The sequence below is a fragment of the Chiloscyllium punctatum genome, chromosome 6 (genome assembly GCF_047496795.1).
Source record: "Chiloscyllium punctatum isolate Juve2018m chromosome 6, sChiPun1.3, whole genome shotgun sequence".
In the NCBI taxonomy this organism is placed as follows: Eukaryota; Metazoa; Chordata; class Chondrichthyes; order Orectolobiformes; family Hemiscylliidae; genus Chiloscyllium; species Chiloscyllium punctatum.
Genome location: NC_092744.1, coordinates 78,837,395 through 78,859,312, shown reverse-complemented (window position 1 = coordinate 78,859,312; position 21,918 = coordinate 78,837,395). Strand labels below are relative to the sequence as shown.

Genomic DNA, 21,918 nt, shown 5'->3' with positions numbered 1-21,918 from the left:
TGCTGTGTTTCTTTATTTTCCAGCATTTTCTGGTGTTATTTCCAGAGCTTTGTGGAGATTGTCATTTCCATCAATTTTTTTATTTAAATTAAGCTCTCTAATATCTCAGTAATCAGTTTTTAAAAACTATATTCCACCAAGTGCCTGCAGTTTTAGCACTCCAGTGTTTTGTTCAAGAGAACTAAAGTTTCAATAAAGATTTCAAATTGAACTGCAGACTTTCTGCAGAGGTGTTTTCTTTCCAACAAAATCTCGTGGGTTTTTTTTTGACAAAAGCAAACCACTGGGAATCAATCAGACTCATTCAAACCCTTTTAAATCTTCTGCAGAACATCACAAGTTGAAAACTTTCTTACGCGCGCTTCTAAACAAAAAGGTAAAATTACAACCATTGCCCTCCAGTGAGAACTTTGTTGAAACGTATACTCACAGCTCTTGGAGATTACAGGCGCTGGCCCGCGGCCCAATGTGCTCAAATTTGATATTTCTTTAATCCAGCCCCTCAGTACGACAGCAGGGAAACTTGTCCCTGCAGGACTGTGTGGTACTGACACACCAAGACGAGAAAGCTCAGCAACTTTTCATTCAGTTTTTTAAAAAAAAGAAACCAAAAGCCTCCCACCACGTGCTTGAAAAGGACAAAGGGAAGTATCACACTCTTCCCCGTCCCTTTAGGGCTCGTCTCTAAAGTGTTGGTTCTCAATCCAAGCGTGTAACTAGGCAGAGCCATCCCACTCAGTTCACACTGATGTCACCACCACATGTAATCCGTGAGGAAACCATTAGTATTCCCCATATTTTTAGGCACAGTTTCAAATTGTGAACAAATTCACTTCATAACTAATTATAATTGTGTTACTTTTGTCAACAATGAATTTCTGTCTCCAATGCTTACAGAAAGCTTTAAGCTCAAGAGCAAAAATTGGATGTTCCATTCTCAAAGCGTAGCTATTTCCATGGAAGAGGGACTGAAATTGCACCCCCACCACAACCAATTCTTACTGCGCAATTCATCCAGGTTTCTTTGGCAGCATCTTCCAAGCTCATGACCACTCCCATCTAAAAGGGACAAGGGCAGCAGACACTTGGGAACATCAATGCTTGCCAGTTCCCTTTCAAGCCACTCATTATCCCGACTTGGAAGTACATTCCTGAAAGTTTTGCTGGGTCAAAATCCTGGAATTTCCTCCCTTACACCACTGTAGGTGTCCCCAAACCCCAGGGTCTGTAACAGTTTGAGAACGCAGCACACTGTCACTGTTTCAAGGGCGGGAAGTAAATGTTGGCCAAGTTAGCGATGCTCACATCCCAGTGAAAAAATAGAAATAAAAATTCTTCTCCTCAGAGCAGTATAGATATTGTGCTACACATGCCACCTATTTTTATATAACTGTAGCAACTATTTTTATATAACTATAGCAGCTATTTTTATTTATCTATGACTGGGTTCTACTGCATGGTGCAATCTTCGATCTTCATTGTTCTGAAAGGAATAAAACAAGGAAGAATTCATATGTTTATACAGCCTTCTCTGACCCCATGCCATCAACAGCACTTTACACAGAATAAAGTACGTTTGAGGTCTAATCATTGCTGTAATGTTGGAAACAGCTCCTCCAACAGCAATCTGATAACAACGAAATAAACTGTTTTGGTGGTGTTGGCTGAGGGATAAAATGTAACCAGCGATGCAAGGAATAAATCTCCTGCCCTTTTTTTCCCAATAATGTCATGGAATAGTCTACATAAATGTGAGAGGGCGATCAGTAAAGGTGTATGGAAGAAAGTAGAGGCTTGTGAAATGTAAATGCTAAGATTAGATTAAATTAGATTAGATTAGATTACCTACAGTATGGAAACAGGCCTTTCAGCCCAACAAGTCCACAACGACCCTGCGAAGAGTAACCCACCCAGATCCCTTCCCATACCCTATATTTACCCATGACTAATGCACCTAACACTACGGGCAATTTAGCATGGCCAATTCACCTGACATGCACATCTTTGGATTGTGGGAGGAAACCGGAGTAACCAAAGGAAACCCACACAGACAAGGAGAGAGTGTGCAAACTCCACACAGGCCTGAGGCAGGAATTGAACCCGGGTCTCTGGCGCAGTGAGGCAGCAGTGCTAACCACTGAGCCCGATGCATGCTAAAAATTCCACGTACAGACCATAAGGCAAATGTAGAGGTATTGGAAATGAGCTCTAAGAAAAGACATCTAGAAAAGAAAATATCTGTACTTTGACTCTTTGATCAGAGCTGAAGAACTGCAAAAATCTCTTTCAGAACACAAAGTGGAGAGCCACAGAAAGAAACGTTGATCCAGGCAGAGTTGTACAATGGATTTCACAGTGCAATTGCCGATGAACTACAATGTATGTATGAAGAAGGCATGACTAGCTATAGGCAGCAGTGGAAGGGGTAAACAGAGGGCTTTGGTTTAACGTCAACCCTGTTAGTGCAACCTTCCCTCACTACTGGGTTAATCTAAATTATGGGTTTATGCTTCTTTAGAGGTATTTGAATCCACGATAATTCTTCTGATTCAGAGGTGAGAGGTTTACCCCAAAGCATGATCAACCTGCACAAATATATGTGGAACCCATGCAAATCTGACCAATGAAACCTAAAAGTGCAATCACTTGTTCATCCACAATTAATACTTTCAAGTACTTGCTCTTCTCATTACTTGTACTTCTAAGTGACTTTTACTTTCAGTTAACGTTTGTACCAAATAATCTAGATGCAAAGAGGAGAAACAAGAAAGTTTGTATTTTTAAGGCTTATACTGCAAAAGTAAAACTGTTGAATTTAAAGAAACCTAGACTCATTAGAGACAGACCTATGTTGTTGAAAATCTAAGGACTGGATCCTGTCTAGGTTATTTATTTATTTATGTGTCAGTATTTACTGTGGAGAAAGTCACGGAGGCTAAGGAACTCAGGGAAATAAAATTGCTGTTTTGAAAACAGTCCACATTTCAGATGTGGAAGTATGGTGTTGGACTGGGGTCGACAAGGTAAGACATCACACGACACCAGGTTATAGTCCAACAGGTTTATTTGAAATCACAAGCTTTCAGAGCACTGCCCCTTCGTTAGCTGAAGAGAAACACACAGACACAGAACTTAAAGGCAAAGAGACCATACAAATGGTATGAGGGGAGTGTCAACAGGCTTAATAACATGTCTCTGCAAGTGATCAAAAGTCTCAGATGATGTGAGTAAAGTGTCAATAGCTGAATAACATGTGAAGGGATGACTTATGATCCGATTAATTGAGGCAGACTGATAATTACAAAAAATTAAATATAATGTGGCGCTGGAGACAAACCAAATGGCTGGAATGACATGAAAGGTGTAAGAGTCGCATGTCAAGGGTCTAACCAATGTAACAAGTAATCCAAAACTACAAATTAATTAAGGTAAAGAGATCATGGCATGTTACCAAGGTAATGGTGTCAAAACAGGACAGTAAGGGAGATTTTACAAACACACAACAGTGTGGTGGGGGTTGCATGAAGCATGACATGAACCCAAGATCACTGTTCAGACCGTCTTCGTGGGCAGGGAACATGATGATAAGTTTCAGCTCAGCAATTTTGTGTTGTTGTATACCTCAAAGGCTACCTTGGAGGATGCTTACCTGAAGATTGGAGGCTGAATGTCCTTGACCGCTGAAGTGTTCCCTTACTGAGAGGGAGTGGAGCCGTCTGGCGACTGTTGTGCAGTGTCCATTCATCCATTGTTGTAGCATCTGCAAGGTCTCACCACTACCTCGGGGCATCCTTGATTGCAGCGTATGAGGTAGACAACAATGGCCAAGCCACATGATTATCTGCCATGTACATGGTGGGTGGTGTTCCCATGTGTGATGGAAGTATCCATGTCGATGATCTGGCATGTCCACAGAGGTTACCGTGGCATGATTGTGTGGTGTTGTGATCGATGTTGGCCTGAAGGCTGGATAGTTTGTTGTAAACGATTGTCTGTTTAAGGTTTGGCAGTTATTTTAAGGTGAGAAGTGGCAACATAGGTATGATCTTGGCGGGATGTTTGTTGTCATTGATGATATGTTGAAGGCTGTGAAGAACATGGCGTAGTGTCTCCGCTCTGGGGATGTACTGGATAACGAAGGGTACTCTATTTGTTGTGTCTATTTTCTGAGGAGGTCATCATGGTTTTTCACTGTGGCATGTCAGAACTGATGATCGATGAATTGAGCATCATATCCTGTTTTTATGCTGGCATCAATCAGCATCTTTAGTGGTCCGTTGCATTCCTCCTTGTCTGAGCAGATCCTGTGTATGCACAGGGCTTGTCCATAGGGGATGGCATCTTTATCATGTTTAGGGTAGAAGCTAGAGAAGTGAGGTTATACCGTGAGCTTATCCATGGGCTTGCAGTAGAGTGAGGTACTGAGGTATCTGTCCTTGATGGAGATGCATCTGTCCAAGAATGAGACTCATTCTGAAGAGTAGTCCATGGTAAGTCTGATAATGGGATGAAACTTGTTCATATCGTTGTGTAGTTGTTTCAGTGGTTCCTCACCATGAGTCCAAAGGAAGAAAGCGTCATCCATGTATCTGGTGTATAGCGATGGTTAGAGGTCTTGTGCAGCAAAGAAGTCTTGTTCGGACTTATGAGTGAAAATGTCTTGGAGTGCAAATTTTGTCCCCAAGGATGTCTGTGTGTCTGGATGAAAAACTGGTTGCTAAAGATGAAGATGTTGTGGTTGAGGATAAAATGGATGAGTTGGAGGACAGTGCCTGGAGATTGGCAGCTGTTAGCTGTTGCAACGATGCTGTCGTCATGGGAGATGTTGGTGTAGACTGCTGAAATGTCCATTGTGACAAGGAATGATCCTGGTTTGACTGGTCTGTGGGTGCTGAGTTTCTGTAAGAAGTCTGTAGTGTCAAGATAGAAGCTGGAGGTTCCTCGTTCAATCGGCTTCAAGATGCCCTTGATGTAGCCAGAGACTTTCTCACACAGAGTCCCATTGCCTGGTACGATGGGATGTCCAGATGTTTTGGCATTGTGTATCTTTGGAAAGCAATGGAAGTCTCCTCTGTGAGTAGTAGGCAGGATGAGAGGGCATAGGATACTCTGAAGATCTGGATCAAAGGTCTTAATCAGTCTGTTGAGTTGACGGGTGTGTTCTTTGGTTGGATTGGCAGATAATTGTCTGTAATGTTCCTGGTTGTTCAGTTGTCAGTACGTTTCTTTGCAGTAGTCTGTTCTACTTTTTATGACGATGGCTCCTCCTTTGTCTGTTGGTTTGATGATGATGTTGCGGTTGGTCTTTAGAGAATGGATGGCATTGTGCTGTGCCTGGGTAACATTCTGCACTATGTTGTGAGCACAACTGATGAATCCGGTTAGACACTTGGCATGTGACTCTTATACCTGCCATGTTATTCCAGCCATCTGATTTGTCTCCAGCACCACCTTATTTTTAATTTTTAAAAATGAACTCTTTGCCTCAATTAATTGGATTATAGGTCATCCCTTCATTTGCTATTCAGCTGTTGACACTTTACTCACACCGTTTGACACTTTTAATCACCTGAACAGACGTCTTATTCAGCCCGTTGACATTCCCCTCACACCATTTGTACGATCTTTTGATCTCTCTGCCTTTAAATTCTGTGCCTGCTTGTTTCTCTTCACTTCGCTTCACTTGACAAAGGAGCAGCGCTCCAAAAGCTTGTGATTGCAAATAAACCTGTTGGATTATAACCTGGTCTCATGTGACTTCTGGCCACTTCACAGAAGAGGAGGTGCTGCATGTCTTAAAAAACATAAAGGTGGATATATGTCTGGGACCTGATCAGGACATTGTGGGAAGCTAGGGAAGAAATTGCAATGATATTTGTAACATCTGCAGACATGGGTGAGGTGTTAGAGGACTGGAGGATGGCTAATGTTATGCCTTTATTTAAGAAAGGCTGTAAGGAAAAGCCTAGGAAGTATAGATCGGTGAGACTGACATCAATAGTGGGGAAGTGGTTGGAGTGAATTCTCAGAGATAGGATTTACTTGCATTTCGAGAGGCAAGGACTAGTTAGAAATAGTCAGTATGGCTTTGTGCCTGGGAAATCATGTTGCACCAACTTCACTAACATTTTTGAGGACATGTACAAAAAGATAGATGAGGGCAGAATGGTAGATATTGTCCACATGGATTTTAGTAAAGTCTTTGACAAGGTTACACATGTAAACTTATTAGTAAAGTTGGATCAAGTGGGATTCAGGGAGATCTTGCCAACTGGGTACAAAATTGGCTTGACAGTGAGAGACAGAGGGTGTTATGGAGAGTTGTTTTTCAGGCTGGAGGCCTGTGACCAGCAGGGATCAGTGTTGGATCCACTGTTGTTGTCATTTATTTAAATGATTTCGTTGAGAATATAGAAGGCATGACGTAAAAACTAGTGGTATAGTGGACAGTGAAGAAGGTTGGAAAATGTGTTGCTGGAAAAGCGCAGCAGGTCAGGCAGCATCCAAGGAGCAGGAGAATCGACGTTTCGGGCATAAGCCCTTCTTCAGGAATGAGGAGGGTGTGCCAAGCAGGCTAAGATAAAAGGTAGGGAGGAGGGACTTGTGGGGGGGGCGTTGGGAATGCGATAGGTGGAAGGAGGTTAGGGTGGGGGTGATAGGCCGGAGAGGGGGTGGGGGCTGAGAGGTCGGGAAGAAGATTGCAGGTCAAGAAGGCAGTGCTGAGTCCGAGGGTTGGGACTGAGATAAGGTGGGGGGAGGGGAAGTGAGGAAGCTGGAGAAATCTGCATTCATCCCTTGTGGTTGGAGGGTTCCTAGGCGGAAGATGAGGCGCTCTTCCTCCAGACGTCGTGTTGCCATGGTCTGGCGATGGAGGAGGCCAAGGACCTGCATGTCCTTGGCGGAGTGGGAGGGGGAGTTAAAGTGTTCAGCCACGGGGCGGTTGGGTTAGTTCACTCCGCCAAGGACATGCAGGTCCTTGGCCTCCTCTATCGCCAGACCATGGCAACACGACGCCTGGAGGAAGAGCGCCTCATCTTCCGCCTAGGAACCCGCCAACCACAAGGGATGAATACAGATTTCTCCAGCTTCCTCATTTCCCCTCCCCCCCACCTTATCTCAGTCCCAACCCTCGGACTCAGCACCGCCTTCTTGACCTGCAATCTTCTTCCTGACCTCTCAGCCCCCACCCCCTCTCCGGCCTATCACCCTCACCCTAACCTCCTTCCATCTATCGCATTCCCAACGCCCCTCCCCCAAGTCCCTCCTCTCTACCTTTTATCTTAGCCTGCTTGGCACACCCTCCTCATTCCTGAAGAAGGGCTTATGCCCGAAACATCGATTCTCCTGCTCCTTGGATGTTGCCTGACCTGCTGCACTTTTCCAGCAACACATTTTTCAGCTCTGATCTCCAGCATCTTCAGTCCTCACTTTCTCCTAGTGAAGAAGGTTATCTACAATTACAACGGGATCTTGATCAATTGGGCCAATGAGCTGAGGGGTGGCTGTGGGAGTATAATTTGGATAAATGCAAGGTGTTGCACTTTCGTTAGACGAACAGAGCAGGACTTATACAGTTAATTGTAGGGTCGAGAGTGTGGTACTGGAAAAGCACAGCAGAATCCGAGGAGCAGGAGAATTGATGTTTTGGGCATAAGCCCTTCATCAGCCCATTTCAACTCCCCTCCCACTCCGCTGAGGACATGCAGGTCCTGGGCCTTCTCCATTGCCACTCCCTCACCACCCAAAGCATGGAGGAAGAAAGCCTCATTTTCTGCCTCAAGACCCTCCAACCCCATGGCATCAATGTGGACTTCACCAGTTTCCTTATTTTCCCTCCCCTCACCTTACCCCAATTCCAAACTTCCAGCTCAGCAACGTCCTCATGACCTGTCCCATCTGTCAATCTTCCTTCCCACCTATCCGCTCCACCCTCCTCTTCGACCTATCACCTTTACCCCGACCTCCATCCACCTTTTGCACTCCCAGCTACCTTCTCCCCAGCCTCCCCCCCACCCCGTCCCGTTTATCTCTCCACCCCCGAGGCCCCTAGCCTCATTCCTGATGAAGGGCTTTTGCCTGTAACATCGATTTTCCTGCTCCTCAGATACTACCTGACCTGCTGTGCTTTTCCAGCATTACACTCTAACCTTGAATAGAATGTTCTTGCCTATTGTAAGCGGAATTGAATACAAAGGTTGGGATGTTATAGTTCAATTCGACAAGACCTTGGTGAGATTATATCTGGAGTACTGTGTACAGCATTGGTCTCTCTATTTAAGGAAGAATGTAAGTTTTAACCTGCAGTTTTAACCAGACTAATACCTGGAATGAGAAACCTGTTTTACATGGAAAAGTTCAAGAGATTAGGCTTCTTTAGATTAGATCAGATTCCTTACAGTGCGGAAACAGGCCCTTTGGCCCAACAAGTCCACACCGAACTTCCGGAGAGTAACCCACCCACCTACTCCCTTCTAATACACCTATGCTACGGGCAATTTAGCATGGCCAATTCACCTGACCCACACATCTTTGGACTGTGGGAGGAAACCCACGCAGACACAGGGAGAATGTGCAAACTCCATGCAGACAGTCACCCGAGGCTGGAATCGAACCCAGGTCCCTGGCGCTGCGAGGTAGCAGTGCTAACCACTAAACCACTGTGCTGCCCAAGTTTGGAATAAAAGGAAATGACTTGATTAAAGGCTACAGATTCCTGAGATAACTTGAGAATTGTGGGAGAATCTGCAACTCGGGTTCAGTGTTTAAAAGTAGGGGATTGTCTATAAAGGCAGAGATAAGGAGACGGCAACAGAAAGTGCTGGAGAAACTCTGCAGGTCTGGGAGCTTGTATTTATGCTTGTATTTCAGATTTCCAGCATCTGTTGTATTTTTCCTTCATTAGAGATAAGGCAGTGTCTTTTTTTTTTCTCTCAAGGGTACCAAATCTTCAGAACTTTCTCCCTCAAAAACCAGTAGAAACGGAGTCTTTGAATATTTCAAAGGCATAGACAGATAGATTCTTCACAAGCAAAGAGGTGAAAGATTATCGGGGGTGGGGGGGGGGGAGGTGGGTGGGGGTGGTGTACACAGGAATGTGCAGTTGAAATTAATACCAGATCAACCATGGTCTTAGTGACTGGTGGAGCAGACTCAAAGTACCCTGCAACTAATTTACCCTGTGTGAAAATAACTTCAACAAGTTCCTGAGTGAAGACTTCATTTCCATTTGTCAAAGATATATAGCAGTTCAGCTGTGATTATGAAGTGTGCAAAGTTTTGTTTGATTGCCTTAGGAAGTTGGTTATAAATTTTCTGCAATTTTTCTTAAATCGGCTGCAAGATTTTCTATCTCTATTTTTCTTAACCTCTTCCAGGGGATTTGTATGGCTTAGAAGTAGCTGAATGACAAAAGAAAGAAAGATTTGTATTTTCACAACCATTGGGCACCTTAAAGCACCTTACAGCTGACATAGTGCTGTTCGAAGTGGGGCTATTCTTAAAATGTTAGAATAGCAGCGATGTGATAATGATCAGATAATCTGCTTTTGTGATCGTGTTTGAAGGATAGATCACAGAATCCCTACAGTGTGGAAACAGGCCCTTCAGCCCAACAAGTCCACACCGACCCTCCGAAGAGTAACCCACCCAAACTCATTCCCCCACCCTATTATGTTATATTTACTCCTGACTAATGCAAGTCCCTCCACATCCCTGAACACTATGGGCAATTTAGCATGGACTGGATTAGTGGTGCTGGAAGAGCACTGCAGTTCAGGCAGCATCCAACCAGCAGCGAAATCGACATTTCGTCGATTTCGCTGCTCGTTGGATGCTGCCTGAACTGCTGTGCTCTTCCAGCACCACTAATCCAGTATTTGGTTTTCAGCATCTTCAGTCATTGTTTTTACCTTGGCAATTTAGCATGGCCAATTCACATCTTTGGATTGTGGGAGGAAACCAGAGCACCAGGGGGAAACCCACGCAGACACGGGGAGAATGTGCAAACCTCACACTGTCAGTCGCCTGAGGCGGGAACTGAACCTGGGTCCCTGGCACTGCGAGGTAGCAGTGCTAACCACTGAGTCACTGTACTGCCCCAAGTGATGGGGACATTGTGGTAACTTCCTAGCTCTTCTCCAAAATAGTGCCAAGGGATCTGTCACATTTTCCCAAAGACCAGATGGAGACTTGATTTAATGACTGATAGTAACAACAGCACAGTATCCCTTGAACTCTGCACTAGAGGGTTCGCGTTCACTTTTTACAGTCAAGATTAGAGTGGTGCTGGAAAAGCACAGCAGGTCAGGCAGCATCTGAGGAGCAGGAAGATCGACATTTCGGGCAGGAGCCCTCACATCTCCAGCATCTGTAGTCCTTACTTTTGCCTAGTTCACTTTTTATACTCTACCCCTTGAGTGGGACTTGAATCTCTAGTTCAGAGGAGAAAGTAGCACCAGCAATGGCTGTAGTATATCATGGCTGGATGGAGTAAACCTGCTCATCCCAACAATTGTTTCCTACATAGAGAACTATAAAAAGCAGAGAATGGAAGCCATTTGATTTGCGGAGTCTATAACCTTACGCCATCATACCTATGCTGGCTCTTTACTAAAGTAGTACAAATGTAACATCCTGTGAATATTTCATATTCTCCATGTTGTTGTCCATGTTTTAGTTTGCTTTGAAAGTCTACTTCCGTCAAAGAGTTTAATCTGACATGTTGTCACTGTTTCCTATGTAACATTAGTGATGTGAATTTATAAGTACTTCGTTGCCTGTAAAGCACTCCAGACCATGTTATGGTTAAATCATTTTGTTTATGTTTTACTCAATAGCCTGTTGCTCAACAATTCCCTGTGGCAAAGATTTCAACAACTCCTGAACTTGGCTTAGTGTCAAAACTACCTTGAGGACTACTCACAGAAAAGAGTCTTTCCCCATTCAGCATGCAGTACTCTCTCTAATTATTCAATTAATGTTTCTTAATTCTCCTCACAGCATCATCTGCTCTAGTCTCAAGAACTCAATCTCTCCATATTGCTCATTACTATTCCATTCCCCATCCAAGTATGAAGAATATTGTATATGCCTTCTGAACCTTTAACCGCTTTCTGATCCCTTCTGGGATGCCCAGAACTCCACATAATGCCTGTTGATTGTGACCTAATCCAACTTCTCTTGATCATCACCTAATTCCTCTTGTGTTCATTGTCTGTATTTCTAAGTACGATTGACCACTTTTCTGGGTTCATTCCTCTGCAGTCACAGTTTCAGGAATTCTGTACTTGGCTCGGACTTTTCATCGATTGGGTTCTGAGCTGCCACGTAGGAAAATTGAGCTTCTGAGCGCCATTCCAATGAGCTCTGCAGGACGTGGTGAATGCCGATTCTGCTTGACCAGGATAGACTCAATGGCTCAGGGATGGCAGCGGAATGATGAGCTTCACATGTACAATCTTGATGGTGGTGGAACCAGTCACAGTCATAGAATCATAGAGATGCACTGGAGGGAAATAGCCTCTTCAGTCCAACTCGTCCATGTCTTCAAATATCCTCAATTAATCTAGTCCCATTTGCCAGCATTTCGCCCATATCCATCTAAATTCTTCCTATTCATTTGCCCATCCAAATGCTTTTAAAATGTTGTAATTGTACCAGCCTCCACCACTTCCTCGGGCAGCTCATTCTGTACATGCAACACCCTCTGCGTGAAACAGTTACCCCTGAGGTCCCTTTTAAATCTTTCCCCTCTCACCTTAAACCTCGGCTCTCTAATTTTGGACTCTCCCACCTCAGGGAAAAGACCTTAGCTATTCAGCCTGTCCGTGCCCCTCATGATTTCATAAACTTCTGTAAGGTCACTCTTCAGCATCTGATGCTCCTGGGAAAACAGTCCTAGCCTATTCAACCTCTCCCTCTAGCTCAAATCCTCCAACCCCACCAAATCTTTTCTGAGACCTTTCAAGTTTCACAATATCCTTCCTATAGCAGGGCAACTTGAATTGAATACAGCATTCCAAAGGTGGCCTAACCAATACACACACACACACACACATACACACCTGGGACAAGTGAAAAGCAGGAAGGAGGCAGTTTAGCAATCTGGCAATGACAGGGAGCTCCCCGGCAATCAACCAAAACTATGGTGTTGCAAGATCATGCCTGTGGGTTTCTAAGTGTTAAATGAATACATACACAAGGGAATTAGGGTATAAAATAATATACTGATAAATGGGAGGAAGCTGGTTCAATACATAAACACCACTTCAGACCAAACTCTGTGCTATGTAATGTAAATTTTGTTAACACTATCTGCACTGAAATGGAAACTTCCTCTTGCTTTCCCAAAGGGTTAGTCTGAATGAGCGACCTTCCCATATGCCAAAAAGGGTCAGTTTCCCCTCTCCACTTCAGCTCAGAGCCCCGGTGCTGCCTGGAGAAGCACAAGTGGTGGCTGTTATAGATGGTGACCCCTCTCCCTGACCCCAGAGCTCCTGAATCCTCAGTGTTTCTCAGGAACAAAGGCTGCTATTGTGGGGACATAAGCAGCAGGATCACTGCACTTATGCCTTTGCTGTGGACGTGCCCCCAACCCCCAATAAATTCTAATTTATGCACTGATGTGAAGTAAATCTGTTCAGGGTCAGAGGCTCACCAGTGTGTGTCATTTAACTCAGTTTGTGTGGAGCTGTGCAAATCTTTACCTAACTTTTGTGAGATTTCTGCCCCTCCCATCTGTCTTTTGTATGGAGAAACTGGAGGGTCTGCAATACAGGCAGTGATTTTACTTTTAGCCAACTATCAGTTTGAGGAATTCCCAGGTCAGACACTTAAGCTCAATGTTTCCACTCTGTTTATTCCATAGAGCAGTGTTTTCCAAATACTTTCCCATTGTGACTCCAATTCGAAGCCTGAAAAGTGTCCTTACCACTCAGCGTCAACCGTTGTGTGTATGCGCGCACTCACTATGTGTGTGTGCATTTGTATGTATGTATGTGTGTGTGTTTGTGTGTGAGTATGTGTGTATATGTGTGTGTGTCCACGTGCATGCGTGTGTATACGTGTGCATGTGTGCGTGTGAATGACTGTGTGTGTGCATGTATGTGTTTGTGTGAGTGTATGTATGTATGTCTGCGTGTGTACATGTGCATGTGTGTGTGTGTGTGTGAATGACTGTGTGCGTGCATGTGTGTGTGTTTGTGTGTGTGTGTGTATGAGAAAGTGGAGAACTGTGAGAATGAGGCCGTCTGTTAGAAAGCTAAGTGCAGCTGTCCTAACCCACTCAGTACTCCACAGAGCCTATTGCTGTCTCAGATTCCCTGGCCCCCAAAAAGTCTCTAAAGGGAAGAAAAAAAGGAAGTACATCTTGCTCTCCAGTACCCACAACTTCATAATACGTTCTTCCCCATGTGCTCAAAAGTTTGCTTGTTGAGAACCAGTCTGCCTAGTCACCTAAAGATACATGGGCATAACTCACAACTCCAAGATGATATTCTTCTTGTATTGAGGGGGAGTCAGTTACGAGGTAGACATTGATAAAATGAGGGGGAAACTCTGTCCCAGTGCTGAGACTACCAGCTCTCCTGCAACACCATGTTTCCACGTGGTGCAGTGGGAGACTGTGATTCTCTCCCTGAGGAACAGAGCTGGCCACAGTGTGGACCTCCACACTATCCGCCTCATTTCCATTCTCGGCCTCAAAGGCACATCAGGTTCCCAACTGTTGTGGGTTTCCGAACCTAAAACAAGCCTGAATCTTCTTTCTTTGCCTCAGCGGCAAAGATTCAAACCCATGAGCCCAATGAAGGGTCAAGCACACACAGAACAGACTGGGTTCAAAACCCCAGGCTTAAGAGGTGCTGCTTCCTTTGGTATTGATGTGGAGGAGCCGGTGTGTCTTATGGTCCTGCTCCACAATTACCTGGTGAAGGAGCAGCGCTCTGAAAGCTAGTGCTTCCAACCCGATGTCCTTTGGCATTGTAATACTTGGAGCTTCCCACCGTTATCACCTCTTTCAATTGAAATCCTCCTTTTCAAAGTCGCACCTTTTTGGCTGGATTTTAATTTACCCAACCTGCCTGACTGGGGATTGAGGTGGGGTTGGTGGTAAAAGGGAATCCAGAGGCTGAGCTTACAGCTTTTCTGGTACATTAAAATAGGCTGCATTGGGTGGCACCATACTAGCAGAAGGCACACTTACTCACCACGGGCAATCGTAGTCCTTGTATTAATGACACAACCCACATACCCGAATACTCGAAGGACTAGTTTATCTCCATTATCTTTCCATGTCCAATTACATTTACGATATTAGTTATCATTAATCAATGTTCCTCTATACCCTAACATAATATTCCTAATACTGATTAAATTATTTCCCACCGAATCAATGTGTTTTATTCTCTCATGAACATAATAATCAGAAATAATTATTTCACACAGTTTTTGCTCTTCGCTATCCAGTCAGAACAATGACTTAATGTGAGTTGGCAAGAAATCTCTGTTGTACAGTTTATTGGCATCTTCTGTAAATTTGTGGCAGCGTAGTCCTTAAGAAAATAAAAGGATTCTGGGTAATTCAAAATGGAGAATGGGAAAAGATTGTGGCTGTAAGAGCTGCTCCTTTTTTGAGGTATTTTCTGTGTTGGAGGTAATTTCTTCGAATTCCAGGAGCAGTTAATACTGTTTTATAAGCTATTGCATTGTTCTGAAACTTCAGGGGGGAGAAAAATCAAAACAACTGCACTTTAAAAAAGAGGAAGGGAACAAAGTTAAAAATCGCACAACACCAGGTTATAGTCCAACAGGTTTATATGGAAGCACGAGCTTTCAGAGCGCTGCTCCTTTGTCATGCCTGATGAAGGCATAGCACTCCAACAAAGGAACAGATAAGTGCATAGTTTTTAAGTGTAACCTTGCTTTTTTTTAATAGTGAGTAGAGTGGGTTGTTTTTGGCTATATATTTTATTGAGATCTATCTCTTGACTAAAAGTTAAAAATATAGAACATAGGAACTACATTAGCCTGGAGCAGTGATTTTTAGAGCAGTAAGACTGTGCTATTTTCTGTAGATTGTTGAAGTGCAAAGATGGTCTTTAGTCGAGTGATGGGCTCTTCCTGTTGGATAGAGTCATAGGGATGTACAGCATGGAAACAGACCCTTTGGTCCAACCCATCCACGCCGACCAGATATCCCAACCCAATCTAGTCCCACCTAGTAGCACCCAGCCCATACCCCTCCAAACCCTTCCTATTCATATACCCATCCAAATGCCTCTTAAATGTTGCAATTGTACCACCTCCACCACTTCCTTTGGCAGCTCATTCCATATACGTACCATCCTCTGCGTGAAAACGTTGCCCCTTAGGTCTCCTTTATATCTTTCCCCTCTAACCCTAAACTTATGCCCTCTAGTTCTGGACTCCCTGACCCCAGGGAAAACACTTTGTCTATTTACCCTATCCATGCCCCTCATAATTTTGTAAACTTCTATGAGGTCACCCCTCAGCCTCCGATGCTCCAGGGAAAACAGCCCCAGCCTGTTCAGCCTCTCCCTAAAGCTCAGATACTCCAACCCTGGCAACATCCTTGTAAATCTTTTCTGAACCCTTTCAAGTTTTACAACATCTTTCTGATAGGAAGGAGACCAGAATTGCACACAATATTCCAATAGTGGCCTAACCAATGTCCTGTACAGCCGCAACATGACCTCCCAACTCCTGTACTCAGTACTCTGACCAATAAAAGAAAGCATACCAAATGCCTTCTTCACTATCCTATCTACCTGTGACTCCACTTTCAAGGAGCTATGAACCTGCACTCCAAGATCTCTTTGTTCAGCAACACTCCCTAGGACCTTACCATTAGGTGGATAAGTCCTGCTAAGATTTGCTTTCCCAAAATGCAGCACTTTGCATTTATCTGAATTATACTCCATCTGCCACTTCTCAGCCCATTGGCTCATCTGGTCAAGATCCTGTTGTAATCTGAGGTAACCCTCTTCGCTGTCCACTACACCTCCAATTTTGGTGTCATTGGCAAACTTATGCTCTTATGCTCGCATCCAAATCATTTATGTAAATGACAAAAAGTATAGGAGCCAGCACCGATCCTTGTGGCACTTCACTGGTCACAGTCTGAAAAATAATGCTTCACCACCACCCTCTGTCTTCTACCTTTGAGCCAGTTCTGTATCCAAATGGCTAGTTCTCCCTGTAGTCCGTGAGATCTAACCTTGCTAATCAGTCTCCCATGAGGAACCTTGTCGAACGCCTTACTGAAGTCCATATAAATCACTCTGCCCTCAATCAATCCTCTTTGTTACTTCTTCAAAAAAACTCAATCAAGTTTATGAGACATGATTTCCCACGCACAAAACCATGTTGATTATCCCCAATCAATCCTTGCCTTTCCAAATACATGTGCATCCTGTCCCTCAGGATTCCCTCCAACAACTTGCCCACCACTGACGTCAGGCTCACTGGTCTATAGTTCCCTGGCTTGTCCTTACCACCCATCTTAAATAGTGGCACCACGTTAGCCAACCTCCAGTCTTCCGACACCTCACGTGTGACTATTGATGATAAAAATATCTCAGTAAGAGGCCCAGCAATCACTTCTCCAGCTTCCCACGGAGTGCTAGGGCACACCTGATCAAGTGCTGGGGCTTTATCCACTTTTATGCGTTTCAAGATATTCAGCACTTCCTCCTCTGTAATTTGGACATTTTGCAAGATGTCACCCTCTATTTCCCTACTGTCTATATGTTTCATTTTTTTTCCACAGTAAATATTGATGCAAAATAGTGGATTCTCCTAAATTCTATTTGCCAAAGCTATCTCATGTCCCCTTTTTGCCCTCCTGATTTCCCTCTTAAGTATACTCCTACTTCCTTTATACTCTTCTAAGGATTCACTCGATCTGTCCTGTCTATACCTTACATATGCTTCCTTCTTTTTCTTAACCAAACTTTCAATTTATTTGGTCATCCAGCATTCCCTATACCTTTCGGCCTTTCCTTCCATCCAAACAGGAATATACTGTCTCTGGATTCTCGTTATCTCATTTCTGAAGGCTTCTTATTTTCCAGCCGTCCCTTTACCTGCGAAACCCCCAATCAACTTTCACAAGTTCTTGTCTAATACCATCAAAATTGGCCTTTCGCCAATTTAAAACTTCAACTTTTAGATCTGGTCTATCCTTTTCCATCACTATTTTAAATCTGATACAATTATGGTCGCTGGCCCCAAAGTGCTCCCCCACTGACACCTCAGTCACCTGCCCTGCCTTATTTGCCAAGAGTAGGTCAAGTTTTGCACCTTCTTTAGTAGTTACATCCACATACTGAATCAAAAAATTTTCTTGTATACACTTAATAAATTCCCCTCCATCTAAACCCTTAACACTATGTATGGCAATCCCAGTCTATGTTTGGAAAGTTAAAATCCACAACCATAATCACCCTATTATTCTTAGCTCTCCTTACAAGTTTGTTTCTCAATTTACCTCTAACTATTAGGGAGTCTATAATACAATCCCAATAAGGTAATCATCCCTTTCTTATTTCTCAGCTCCACCCAAATAACTTCCCTGGATGTATTTCCGGGAATATCCTCCCTCAGCACAGCTGTAATGCTATCCCTTATTAAAAATGCGACCCACCCCCCCTCCCCCCTTGCCTCCCTTTCTATCCTTCCTGTAGCATTTGTATCCTGAAATACTAAGCTGCCAGTCCTGTCCATCCCTGAGCCATGTTTCTGTAATTCATATGATATCCCAGTTCCATGTTCCTAACCATGCCCTGGGTTCATCTGCCTTCCCTGTTAGGCCCCTTGCATGAAACAAATGCGGTTTAATTTATTCGTCCTACCTTGTCCCTGCCTGCCCTGACTGTTTGACTAGCTTCTGTTCTCAACTGTATCAGTCTCAGATTGATCTCTTTCCTCACTATCTCCTTGGTGCCCATAGTCTCCTGTGGCTATCCCCATCTCAAACCTGTATGCTGTTTTGGAAAATGTAGGGGGTGATGGACTCTCAGGGGAATGTAGCACGAACAGCCAAGTTTCTAGTACCGAGACTGGCTCTAATGTAATGAAGGGTACGTCAGGTGCCAAGCGATCAATTGTGATAGGGTCTCTCTATTCAGAGGCATAGATAGACATTTCTGTGGCCGGCAGTGAACAATCAGAATGGTGTGTTGCCTCCCTGGTGCCAGGATCCAGGATATCTCGGAGAGGATGCAGAACATTCTCAAAGGGGAGAGGGACCAGCAGGAGGTCATTGTACACATTGGAACCAATGACATAGGAAGGAAAAAAGGACAAGGTGCTGAAGGGCAAATGTAGGATGTTAGGCAGGAATTTAAAAAGAAGGTCCTCTAGGGTAGTAATATCTGGATTACTCCAGGTGCCACGAGCTTGTGATGGTAGGAAGAGGAGGATGGAGGAGATAAATGTGTGGCTGAGGAGCTGGTGCAGGGGAGAAGGGGTCACATATTTGGATCATTGGAATCTCATCTGGGGTAGAAGTGATCTTTACAAGAAGGGCAGATTGCACCTGAATTGGAAGGGGACTGATATACTGGCAGGGAGATTTTCTAGAGCTGCTTGGGTGGATTTAAACTAGTAAGGTGGGGGAGGTGGGACCCTGCGAGATAGTGAGGAAAGAGATCAATCTGAGACTGGTACAGTTGTGAAAGGAAGACCATCAAACAGTCAGGGCAGGCAGGGACAAAGCAGAGAATGTGCTAAATTAAACTGCATTTATTTCAACGCAAGGGGCCTAACAGGGAAGGCAGATGAACTCAGGGCATGGCTAGGAACATGGGACTGGGATATCATAGCAATTACAGAAACATGGCTCAGGGATGGATAGGACTGTCAGCTTAATGTTTCAGGATACAAATGTTATAAAGGATAGAAAGGGAGGCAAGAGAGGAGGGAGAGTGGCATTTTTGATAAGGGATAGCATTATAGCTGTACTCAGGGAGGATATTCCTAGGAATATGTTCAGGGAAGTTATTTGGTGGAACTGAGAAATAAGAAAGGGATGATCACCTTATTGAGATTGTGCTGCAGACCCCACAATAATCAGCTGGAAATTGAGACACAAATTTGTAAGGGGATTTCAATTATCTGTTAAAATAATAGGGTGATAATGGTAGTAGATTTTAACTTTCCAAACATAGACTGGGACTGCCATAGTGTTAAGGATTTAGATGGAGAGGAATTTATTAAGTGCGTACAGGAAAGTTTTCTGATTCAATACGTGGATGTACCTACTAGAGAAGGTGCAAAACCTGACCTACTCTTGGGAAATAAGGCAGGACAAGTGACTGAGGTATCAGTAGGGTAGCACTTTGGGGCCAGTGACTATAATTCTGTTAGTTTTAAAATAATGATGGAAAAGGGTAGACAGAATCTAAATGTTAAAGTTCTAAATTGGAGAAAGGCCAATTTTGACGGCATTCGCCAAGCACTTTCAAACGTTGATTGGGTGTGGATGTTTGTAGATAAAGGGACAGACGGAAAATGGGAAGTCTTCAAAAATGAGATAACGAGAATCCAGAGACGATACATTAGGGTGAAAGGCAAGGCTAGTAGGTGTAGGGGATGCTGGATGACTAGAGAAATTGAGGTTTTGGTTCAGAAAAAGAAGGAAGTATATGTCAGGTAGAGACAGGATAGATCAAATGGATCCTAAGAAGAGTATAAAAGCAGTAGGAGTATACTTAAGAGAGAAATCAGGAGGGCAAAAAGGGGACTTGAGATAGCTTTGGCGAATAGAGTTAAGGAGAATCCAAAGGGTTTTTACAAATACATTAAGGACAAAAGGGTAACTAGGGAGAAAATAGGACCCCTCAAAGATCAGCAAGGTGGCATTTATATGGAGCCGCAGGAGATGGGGGAGATACTAAATGAGTATTTTGCATCAGTGTTTACTGTGAAGAAGGACATAGAAGATACAGAATTTGGGGAAATAGATGGTGACATCTTGAAAAATGTCCATATTACAGAGGAGGTGCTGGATGTCTTGAAAAGGACAAAGGTGATTAAATCCCCAGTACCTGATCAGGTATACCCTAGAACTCTGTGGGAAGCTGGAGAAGTGATTGCTGGGTCTCTTGCTGAGATATTTGTGTCATTGATAGGTACAGGTGAGGAGCCGGAAGACTGGAGGTTGGCTAACGTGGTGCCACTGTTTAAGAAAGGTGTTAAGGAAAAGCCAGTGATCCATAGACCGGTGAGCCTGACGTCAGTGGTGGGCAAGTTGTTGGAGGGAATCCTGAGGGACATTTAATAGGCAAAGACTGATTAGGGATAGTCAATATGGCTTTGTGAGTAGGAAGGCATGTCTCACTAATCTGATTGAGTTTTCTGAGAAAGTAACAAAGAGGATTGATGAGGCCAGAGTGGTGGACATGATCTATATGGACTTCTGTAAGGTTTTCAACAAGGTTCCCCATGGGAGACTGGTTAGCAAGGTTAGATCACATGGAATGCAGGAAGAACTAGCCATTTGGATACAGAACTGAATCAAAGATAGACCATAGAGGGTGGTGGTGCAGGGTTGTTTTTCAGACTGGAGGCCTGTGACCAGTGGTGTGCCACAAGGATCGATGCTGGGTCCACTGCTTTTCATCATTTATATAAATGATGTGGATGTGAACATAGTTAGTAAGTTTGCAGATGAGACCAAAATTAGAGATGTCATGGATAGCAAAGAAAGTGACCTCAGATTACAACAGGATCTTGACCAGATGGGCCAATGGGCTGAGGGGTGGCAGATGGAGTTTAATTTTGCAAAATGCGAGGTGCTGCATTTTGGGAAAGCAAATCTTAGCAGGACTTATACACTTAATGGTAAAGTCTTGGGGAATGTTGCTAAACAAAAAGACATTGGCGTGCAGGTTCATAGGTCCTTGAAAGTAGAGTAGCAGGTAGATAGGAGAGTGAAAAGAGCGTTTGGTATGCTTTCCTGTATTAGTCAGAGTATTCAGTACAGGCGTTGGGAGGTCATATTATGACTGTACAGGATATTGGTTAGGCCACTTTTGGAATATTGCATGTAATACTGGTCTTTCTCCTATAGGAAGCATGTTGTGAAACTTGAAAGGGTTCAGAGAAGATTTACAAGGATGTTGCTAGGGTTGGAGGATTTGAGCTATAGGGAGAGGCTGAACAGGCTGGGTCTGTTTTCACTGGAGTGTCGGAGGCTGAGGGTTGACCGAATAGAGGTTTATAAAATCATGGGGGGCATGGATAGGGTAAATAAACAAGGTCTTTTCCCTGGTTGGAACAGTCCAGAACTAGAGGGCATAGGTTTAGGGTGAGAGGGGAAAGATTTAAAAGGGACCCAAAGGGCAACTGTTTCACGCAGAGGGTGGTCCATGTATGGAATGCGCTGCCAGAGGAAATGATGGAGGCTGGTACAATTACAATATTTAAAAGGCGCCTGGATGGGTATATGAATGGAAATGGTTTAGAGGGATATGGGCCAAATGCTGGCAAATGGGACTACATTAATTTAGGATATCTGGTTGGCATGGATGAGTTGGACTGAAGGATGTGTACATCTGTCCATGTTGTACATCTCTATGACTCTAATTGATCAATTCTAGCATCAGATGACCAGTTGACCATTTCAGGAATTACTTTCTGTCAGAGGCTGATAGAAAACAGTGAGGTAAAGGCCCCTCCCATCCTACACAAATAGATACATACTACAAGCGAGTGTGCTTCCACAAATGTCCAAAGACACCTTCACGTTAGCATGAGGTGAGACAATGACCTTTCATTTAATCCCAACCCTAGCCCTAATCCTAAACCAAGTCTGGCAGAAGGGCTGATGCCCGAAACGTCGATTCTCCTGCTCCTTTGATGCTGCCTGACCTGCTGCGCTTTTCCAGCAACGCATTT

General features: G+C 43.9%; 1 long non-coding RNA gene across 2 annotated transcripts in view; it reads right to left on the bottom strand.

Moving 5' to 3' along the window:
• LOC140478527 (uncharacterized) overlaps positions 1-614 on the bottom strand; it is a 106,931-nt gene extending 106,317 nt beyond the window's left edge. For both annotated transcript variants that reach the window (XR_011960785.1, XR_011960784.1), the window contains exon 1: positions 431-614. This is a non-coding gene — a long non-coding RNA (uncharacterized lncRNA). The remainder of the gene's footprint in view (positions 1-430) is intronic.
• Between the last annotated feature and the right edge of the window lie 21,304 nt (positions 615-21,918).